The 10,266-nt window shown below is 38.7% G+C and overlaps 1 pseudogene; it reads left to right on the forward strand.

Moving 5' to 3' along the window:
- Positions 1-1,496: 1,496 nt before the first annotated feature.
- Positions 1,497-10,056, forward strand: LOC118529531 (glutathione S-transferase A4-like; annotated as a pseudogene).
- Positions 10,057-10,266: the final 210 nt, after the last annotated feature.

Here is a 10,266-nt window from a genome sequence, read left to right on the forward strand (position 1 = left end):
GTAGAGATTAAAAGTTCCAGTTCTCTAATTCGTCCTCTCTGACACTATTCCAGTAGGAATAATGGGGAGCCTGTTACAACCTGATAAGGGTAGAAGTTTACCTTATTTGTCCTTACTCAGGCTTTCATTGTGTCAATGGATATAGGGCCAAAAGGTTTTGGTTGGACTGGAGCAGTTATTGTTGCAAAGTTTTCTGCCTTGCTAAACTTCCCCTTTCATATTCCTTTGGGTGGAGAGAGCAAGCTTTTTTTTTTTTTTTGAGGAGGGGATATATCTAGTTCTGTTGCATAAAATCCATGTTCACTCAGAACCTCAGAATATGCCTTTATTTGGAAATAGGGTCTTTATAGATATAACCAAGTAGATGAGTTCACTTAGATTGAGGTGGATCTTAATTCAATAAGACTTAGGTATACTATAAGAAAAGGAGCAAACACAGATACAAGGAGACACAGATTAAAAAGGAAGGTAAGATGACTGTCCACATAGAAACTCTAAAAGAACCTATAAAAATAAAAATCCTAGATCTAATAAATTAATTGAGTAAAGTTGAAAGATATAAAATTAACATACAGAAATCAACTGTATTCCTATATACTAGCAATGAACACATGGATCCTGGAATTAAAAATACAATATCATTTAACACTCTTGAAAAATGAAATCCTTAGGTGTGTAAATCTATCAAAATATGTACAGGATTTGTAAGCTGAAAACTACACCACATTGAAAGATATCAAAGAAAATATAAAAAATAGACATACTGTGTTCATGGATTGAAGCATCAACATACCAAAGTTGCCAAACCTCCCCAAATTGATATATAGGTTTAATTCAAATTCAAACAAGACATTTTTCAAGTATGCACAAGATTATTCCAAAATTTATACTGAAAATCAAGCAACTGGAGTAGCTAAGACAATTTTGAAAAACAAGAAGGAAGTGGGAGAATTGATTTACCTGGTTGTAAGACTTATTATATAGCTACAGTAATCAACACTATGACATTGTTAGAAGACCAGATAAATAAACCAGTAGAAAAAAATAGAGAACCAGAGGGTGCGCCTGGGTGGCTCAGTCCTTAAGCGTCTGCCTTCGGCTCAGGTCATGATCCCAGGGTCCTGGGATCGAGCCCCGCATCAGGCTCTCTGCTCCGCAGGAAGCCTGCTTCTCTCTCTCCCACTCCCCCTGCTTGTGTTCCCTCTCTCGCTGTGTCTCTCTCTGTCAAATAAATAAAAAATCTTTAAAAAAAAAAAAAAAAATAGAGAACCAGAAATAGACACAGATATGTCTAAGTAATTTTTTGACCAAAGTGCAAAAATAATTCAATGGAGGAAAGATAGCCTTTCCAACATAAGATGATAAAGCCACAAATTGGGGTACCAGGACAAAAATCCCATAAGATTTTATTTAAAGGCCTAAAGTTGGATGTCTACCTGAATGAGCAGGTGAAATCCATCAAAGAATTGGGTGACCACGTAATCAACCTGTGCAAGATGGGGGCTCCCAAATCTGGCATGGCAGAGTATCTCTTTGACAAGCACACCTTGGGAAACAGTGATAGTGAGAGCTAAGCCTTAGGCTGTCTTCCCATAGCCACAAGGGTGACTTCCCTGGTGTCACCAAGGCATGCATGCATGTTGGGGTTACCTTTACCTTTTCTATAAGTTGTACCAGAACATCTACTTAACTTCTTTCATTTGTACCATTCTTCAAATAAAGTAATTTGGTACCAGAAAAAAAAGAAAAAAAAAGAAAATTCTTAGATAGCATTTTGCCAAGATTATGGTTAAAATATTGGGATAATTAGAATAGACCATGGAGCACCACATTAGCCATCCATCCCTGAGATGTTTTTGCCCAGACCATTCAGGCAGTTGGGAATTCAAGAAAAGCAGCAAACATACATAGTTCAAGGCCCCTGAGGACTTTACACGGGTAGGAAGAAGGGCCAGGATTGGGGCCGGGCAGTGGGGGAGCTCATCTTTATCTGTCAGTAACAGACAAAATAACTGTGAATCTTAAGGGGGTTACAAAGGTTGGGGGCAGACCCCATTCTTGATTACTACAACCAATTCCACAAGCTGGGCATTAGAAAATGATGATAGGAAATGATGATAGTTAAATACATTAGCAAAGAACGTTCAAACTTTAAATTAAAAGCTCTGGCGCCTGACCTGAGTCCTGCTTCCAATCCTCAGTTGAGAAATTAAGTGTGGTCAGAGAGACTAGGGGGATAAGAGGGAAATTAAGGACAAAATGGCGCCTCTGTGAGTAGCTCTACCTTCCAAGATAGAAGAAATCACTGGAAAAAATTAGATCTCTAAGGCCTCCAAACCGAGGGAATTAGATAAATGACAAACATTTCCAATGTGAGGGAGCATCCCATTGCAAAAGTTTTGTCTCCATTGTACTCCCATGAAAAATTAGCCAAGGAGGAACTGGTCCTAAGTTAAACTTTGAATGTGAAAGTTCTTCTAAAATAACTTTGCTAAATTCATTTCCTTACAGATAAAGGACTTCACCTTTTGGTTTTATTGTTTGTGAAAATACACTGGGATCAAATGGGGTAACATTTTACTGAGAAATTTCAGGGTTTATGTAAGTTGAAAGACAATCTTTCTACTGGTAGAATTATAAGCACATATTAAAAATTCATCCTTAAAACAGGGTGTGGCTTTGACCTCTCCAGGAAAAATCGATGGGACATTAGAGAAGTGTGGTAGGGGGAATTCTAAGGTGGCTTTCATGAGTTCCATCTCCTGGTGTTAAATCCCATATACTCTCATCCCCTTGAGTGGAACAGGACTTCTGTTTTGCTTGTAGAAAGTAGAATAGGGAAAAAAGTGATGGGATATCACATATCCTGGATTAGGTTACATTATATGGCAAAGGTGGTGAGACGTCTTTCCCAAGATTATATTATGTTCTGTGAAATTCCATTTTAGCAGATCAGTATACAGGAAATTCTCCTGCTGGGCTTGAGGAAGCAAACAACCACACTGTGAACTGCCTGCAAAGAGGGCCACATAGTAGGGAACTGGAGCAGCCTCTGGAACCTGAAGGTGGACGTCCACTGACAGCCAGTAAGAAGCAAGGGCCCTCAGTCACACAGCTGCAAGGAAATGAATTCTTCTAACAGTTGGATGAACTGGGACGTGGATTCTTCCCTCGTCAGCTCTCCAGATGAGAATGAAGTCTACTTGCCCCCTTGATTGCAGCATGTGAGACCCCAAGCTGTGAGAACCCAGTTAAGCTGTGCCTAGGTTCTTGAAACACTGAAATTGTGAGATAATAAACGTGTGTTATTTTAAGCTGTTAAGTTTGTGATAGATCTTATGCAGCAATATTTCTAGGATGAGCCATAATTGCCGAGAGCAGAATGGTATCAGTCTTGATAAAAATGAAGTAAAATATTATTATAAAATGGGTTGTTTTCATTATAGTTTTCTTTTTTTGGCATAAAATTGATTAGTGAGAGATGTTTTTTCTAGACTGGGTAGACTCTATACAGTGGAGGAAGACAGTATATTCACATGTCAGTATAATCTGAAAAAATGATTATAAGTAGTTCTTCCCTAGAGCTGAAATTCTCAATTTTTTTATTAAAGATTTTTATTTATTTATTTGAGAGAGAGTGTGTGCGTGTGCACGAGCAGGGAAGAGGGGCAGAGGGAGAAGGAGGAGCAGACTCCCCACTGAGTAGGGAGCCTGACACTGCTGGAGCCCAGGACCCTGAGATCATGACCTGAGCTGAAGGCAGATGCTCCACGGACTGAGTCACCCAGGCACCACTCAATTTTTTATTAGAACTTTTATCATGAGAACCCAGTTTCTGAGACTTCTGAACTGTTATTATGTCCTCATGGAATGCCTTCTACTTTTTCTAACAGGAAGACATTTTTCAGATTTACGACTGAAATTGGCTATATTTGTTATTTGAGAAACTATATATATATTATATATGTTTTAATAAAAGGTGATGGAGATTTATTACATAACAGAAAATTATAGGATATAAAAATGCTTCAAAATGAGTAGAAAAAAAGAACAGGGAAATAGGCTGTTTTCTGCTAAATTTAATCTGTTGTGAGTGAATGTAGGCTTTTATCTATATGGTGATCATTCAATCACAACGAATGCAAAATTGGAAGTTACCAGCCAGCTATATTTTGCTTCATTCAGATACTTGAAAATTTACATCAAATCTCACTTTCCCTATAATTTTATGGATTTTATGTGTTTGTTTTATATGAAAATAAGGTCCAAGAACAGCTGAAGTTATGGGGAGAATACCTAAAGTTAAGTGCTTACAGAATTGTAACATATATGTGCTGAACTTGATTGGGTTTTTGTAATGTATGTTTGGTCTCAAGTAGCAGGCAGGGCCTTGTGTAGCGTAAGTCACATCAAGGTTGTTTTTTATGTTTTCTGAATAAATTTAAAATCATAATGTATGACAAGTTTGATGGTTCTGAATATTATTTTTTATGCCTTCTGATACTTTTTGATAGATTAGGGGGGATTGGCTTGTGAAAAGCCTACACACACACACACACACACACGAATATTGTACTTAATGATAAAACTGCTAGTGACAAAGCAATAGACAATGGTCCTAGTTAAGGAAAAAAGGATGTAATGTAGAAAACAGAAATGAATTCAAAGAGTACAGTTCAAATAGAGGAAGAGAACAGAGAATTTTTTTTTTTTTTAAGATTTTATTTATTTGCTAGAGAGAGAATGAGAGACAGAGAGCATGAGAGGGAGGAGGGTCAGAGGGAAAAGCAGACTCCCCGCCAAGCAGGGAGCCCGATGTGGGACTTGATCCCGGGACTCCAGGATCATGACCTGAGCCGAAGGCAGTCGCTTAACCAACTGAGCCACCCAGGCGCCCGAGAACAGAGAATTTTTAACAAAATTTGAGAGAAGTTTATTAAGTAGTTAGGGGCTCTGTGACACGGGATTCTCTGATTAGTAGGGTAAAACGATTTTGATGGTAGGAAAGGCAGACTTCATTTTTCTTTCATTTTTAAGTGACTAGGGTATCTTTTTGTTCTGCAAACTCTGGAGTCCATTGAGGGCCAGATGGGTCAGTTTTTAAAAAGAGGAAAGGATAATTTCAGGCTTCAGAATCTAAAGGGACAAAATGCTAAGTTAAAAATACTCTTTGATTTGACCATACTTAGCTAATTGGGGATGTTAAAATTACTGACCAAATTACAGTTTGTAAATATCTGAATAAAAGCAGAATTAGATAGGGCCTAACAACCAAGGTGAGAACTCAGATTTATTAACATTAATTTATGGCTTAAGAAAGAAATGGAAAATATTCTTTGTCCCCACTGAGGTGATATAATTGGAGAAAGAAACTTCTTCCACTTGAGTTGGGAAAACAGTTGGTTGAGTTCGTTGTCACAGGGAGTAGTGGAAAAGGATGGGCATCAGGGTAGCAGGCTAGTAAGGGAAAGGACCTAAAAATAGCAAGAATAACCACTGGGGCCCAGAACATGAGTCTGTAGCGAGAGGCATTTCCAAATCCGACGAGCAAAGCTTCAGTCGAGCCAGAGGAGACAACATTCAGATGGGACCAGAAGCAATGGTTGTGGTACTTGGGATCCATAAAGCAATCCTCCTTGGTGTTCCATCTAGCTACTCATATCCCCAAGTAAGGCAGATTAGGTAAGGTTTGCTGTCTGTCAATATGTGGCAGGCTGGTGGAGATGGGGTTCCGATGACAAGCCTGAAAGAAGGAGTAGTCAAAACCAAAAAAAAAAAAAAAAAAAAAAAAACCCAAATGGGAATGGTAACATACGAAGAGAAGAGAAATATGCATATTCTTGCATATGGTTTATCCATGCTAAGCTGCCTACAATTCTCTGATACACCATATCATTTCACTCATTATCACGTGTTTGAGAACATGGGTGTTTAAACAAGATAGCCTCAGACAGCCTAGCAGCCTGACATATCTTAGAAAAGCTATCTACCTCTTTGGGTCAGAGATTTCACACCTCTAAAGAGAAGTGGTAATGCCTATTCCTTAGAATGATTGCAGGGCACTGCATGTAAATTGTGCATCAGAGAGTGTCCCTGGGAGCACAAAGTAAAGGCTAATTTGTCTGCCCTTTGTCATGCTCTGTCCTCTGCCAGGAAGTACTGATCTAACATTTCACTCCTCCTGACGTTATTTACCCTTCAGTTCTCATTCCTAATTATTTCCTCAGTGAATCCTCATTCCAACTCTCATTTTGGATTAGTTTATACTGTTACTAGAATTTGATACGATAGTTGGGTGTTACAATATTAGTCTTTCTCATTAGATTATTAGTTTCTTGAAATCACTGACTATATCTTATCAATATCTGTAGCCCAAACACTGAGCATAGGGCCTGGTACAGAGTAATTATTAACGCTTTGCTGAAATGATTTGAACTAAATGCATGATGACTCATATCAAGAAGTCTTGCCTCATTTCCTTTATTATAAAGCCCCCAACCTGCTTCGTACAGTGTCACTGGTACTTCATCCTTACTTTGTACTTTTCAGCTTGTAACTCCAGTGCGCTGCAATGTCTGTTTCTTTTTTGGACACTCTTTGAAAACACAATGTATGTCATCTAATTTTTTGGAATCCCTGCATCCACAGTACCAAGCACGTTTTCAGGGCCCAATGTGTGCTCATTGAGAACTTAAATACGTAAGTGGCTGGATGGGTGACTCTATCAAGAAAATAACATTTAAAAACTAGGAAAATGACATGTAATGAATGCTTATCTTTTAAACCAGGATTTATAAATTTGCTATGATACAAAATATAATGAATTTTTCATTTACGTCTTACTTGAACCATGAAAACAAAAGGTAAATTGTCAGATATAACCACTTTTTGATCTATCAGTTGGTTCGTTTTCATTATCTTCAAATCAACTTTTATGTTGAATATGATTCCTATTTCATGAGTAATATATTTTACTGACAGATTATTTTGCTCAGTGGATGGTGGTAAGAAAACTAAATTTTCTCTGTCTTAATAGCTTATTCATTTGTTTGTAAAGACAATTATTGTCTAGTTTTACCATTCTAATATATGTTCATATGAACACAGGCTGAAAATGTTGCATTTACTGTTCAGAATGTAATAATGTCCCATCTACATAGATCATGGCTTAGTGATTTAAGTCGTATCTCCCCAAATCTAATATGATCATGTCACAGCTCAGCTTAAAGCCTATTGTGATCTAATTAGTACATATAGAAGAAATCAATACAACCTTCATAGTGCAGCCTACATGGTCTTTCACGGTTTCATCTTAATTCATTTCCAGCCTAATTTCCTAAAAGTCCTATCGTAAACCTGTGTAATAGCCACCCTGAACTCACCATTCTCCATATGTGTCAGACTCTTCAAAAAGTCTACCTTTCTTTCATTTTTCTTTCTTTCTCCTTTTATTTTCAGGAGAGGTCTTTCTTCCATACCCACTCCTATTTCTCTATTCCAAGGGTCCATCTTGTTCTACCTGGACAACTGTGGTATCTCCCCATCGGTCTGCCCACATGATTTTTAATTAGCTTTCCAGGGTGTACCCAGGATAAATATTTCAAAACGAAACTCTGAAAATTGCTCACAATACATTATAGAATTCCTGCTGTTCCTAGGATAAGGATTAAACAAGGTGTAGGCATGGCGTGACCTGCTCTACTTCTCCAGTCTCCCACAGTCCCATCTTTATATTCATTATCTATGCTCAACCACCTTGCTCTCATTGCTCCTTTTTCATTCACTGTAAATATCATGCTCCTTCATAACGCTACCATGATGTTTCTTTTACCTGGAAATCTCTTCTGGCCTCCCCCCTTTCACTAGTAAACTCTTACTCATCTTTCAAATATCACCTTAAGAATTATGATTTTGGCTTTCCAGTTTCTTCTTGGATTAAAGAGAGGTGGAAAGAGTGCTGCTATCACCTTGACAAAAACAAAAAATCCAGGCAAAATGCAAGTTCATAACTTTTCCTGAACCAAAGAACTGAGGTCATGGCACAACCAACTAATGCAAAATCTGAGGAGAGACTAAAGACTGCGGGAAAAGATAGGACATGAGCACTTCTTCACCTGGGATGATGTAGCCAAGTACTGATAAGAAGAATGCAGCTTGAGATGCTAACAAATTAGCTGCAGATAGCATGTTAGTGTGAGTTTGGAGGCCTCAAGTGCTGTGTGTATGGGGGGAGGTCACACCTACTTGCAGGTTTTTCTACATGCACCTCATAAGATATTCACAAAAAGACTGGTGAAAGTTCTGAGGAAGAGTCCCTCATGGTGCAGGGTTAGGGAAGAGGAATGGCAGTGTCAGCAAGAGAAGCACAAGCCCCATTTGAATACTCCTTCCCCATCTGCCCCTACAGAACTTACTGTGGTAGAAGAGCGGTAAACACCACAGCTTTCAGGGCATTAGTGAAAACTAGTGAAAAAACAGTAAGGGAAGGATCAGAATACATGCTTGTACAGAATTACAGCTGGAGAGGGGTGAGTACACTCTACTACCAGACTAAAAGTTAATGAGTAACAGGTCAACAGTTCTCCTGGAAGAGGACCAGGATAGAGCAAGACTGGAGAGGAACTCTCTCTCAGGCACACCTCAAGGGGAAGATCTACAGCTGAGGATGAATCAGAAATGATAAAACCATAAAGAAGGCCACTCCCACCCTGAACACACATTATCTCTAGAGGAATTAGGTGACCAAGTGCCCTGAGGGTAGCAATAGCAACCACTTCTCTTTAGATTGCTTCAAATCCACACAATAAAGGTCTAGCAGAAGGAAAGGAATGCTAATTTCTAGCGCCCCCAAATATTGTTTACCTCAGTATCTACTCTCTTATATAGAATGTTTAGTTTCTTTCTACAAAAGATTACAAGGTTTATGAAAAAGCAAATAATGGACAATGCATTTCCAAGAGACAAAGATAATCAATAGAACTAGGCTCATATTTGAGATATATATTGAAAAGCTATGAGCAGAATGTTAAAATCAATGTTATACAGTTTACCCTTGAATAGCATGGGTTTGAACTATATGGATCCATATTTACATGGATTTTTTTAAAAAATACAGTACAGTACTATAAAATATTTTCTCTTCCTTATGATTTTCTTAAATCATTTTCTTTTGTCCAGCTTACTTTATTCTAATACAGTATATAACGTATATAGCATACACAATATGTGTTAATCAGCTATTTATGCAATTGGTAAGACTTCCAGTCAACAATGGGCTATTGGGCAGCAGATTGCTTGCAGAACACATTGGGTGGCTCTGGGTGCTCCACATGGACTCCAGGAAGCCTGAAAAGCCATCAGGGCGGGGAAGCCCAAGCTCCACTATCCGAACAGAAGAGACCTGATGGAATCCACAAGATGGGTTTTAGCTGCCACTGGAGTCGAGTTGGATGAAGTATTCTTAGAAACAGAAGAACAGTTGCAAAAGTTGCAAGATGGTAACCACCTGCTGTTTCAACACATGCCAATGGGTGAAATTGACGGAATGAAGTTGGTGCTGATAGGAAGCATTCTTCACTACATAGTGGGAAAGCACCATCTCTTTCGGGGAGGACCTCAAGGAGAGAACCCTCATTGACCTGCACATGGAAGGGACGCTAGATCTGCTGGAACTGATTATCATGCATCCTTTCCTGAAACCAGATGATCAACAAAAACAACCGGTTAACATGGTCTAGAAGGCTATAATTAGATGCATGTCTGAGTTTGAAAAGGTTTTAAGGGATCATGGCAAACGATTTCTTATTGGAAATCAGCTGAGACTTGTGGACATGATTCTGCTCCAAATCATTTTGGCTCTAGAAGAGAAAGTCCCCACTATCCTGTCTGCACCTCCAGGAGTTCACAGTGAAAATAAGCAATATCCCTACAATTAAGAAATTCCTTGAATGTGGCAGCAGGAAGAAGTCTCCTCCAGATGACATCTACATACAGAAGAGAGAACCATCTACATCTCTACGCTGTGAAACATCACATATATCTGTGAGTGAGGGCTAGCCCCTACAGATTTCTGTGTCCACAGTAGCATTTTAATTGGTGCCAGGCTGCCATGAGCCCAGCTCTGTCATGGTGCTATGTATAATTGTTCTTAAGTTGGGTCTTTCATGTCAAGACCTTTTCTAGAAACATAAACATTTTTTGTCCAGTGAATAACTGTTACGCGACCTTTTTCTGAAAACCTTTTTGGAGAAGCTGGCACTTAAGTTA

The sequence above is a fragment of the Halichoerus grypus genome, chromosome 5 (genome assembly GCF_964656455.1).
Source record: "Halichoerus grypus chromosome 5, mHalGry1.hap1.1, whole genome shotgun sequence".
In the NCBI taxonomy this organism is placed as follows: domain Eukaryota; kingdom Metazoa; phylum Chordata; class Mammalia; order Carnivora; family Phocidae; genus Halichoerus; species Halichoerus grypus.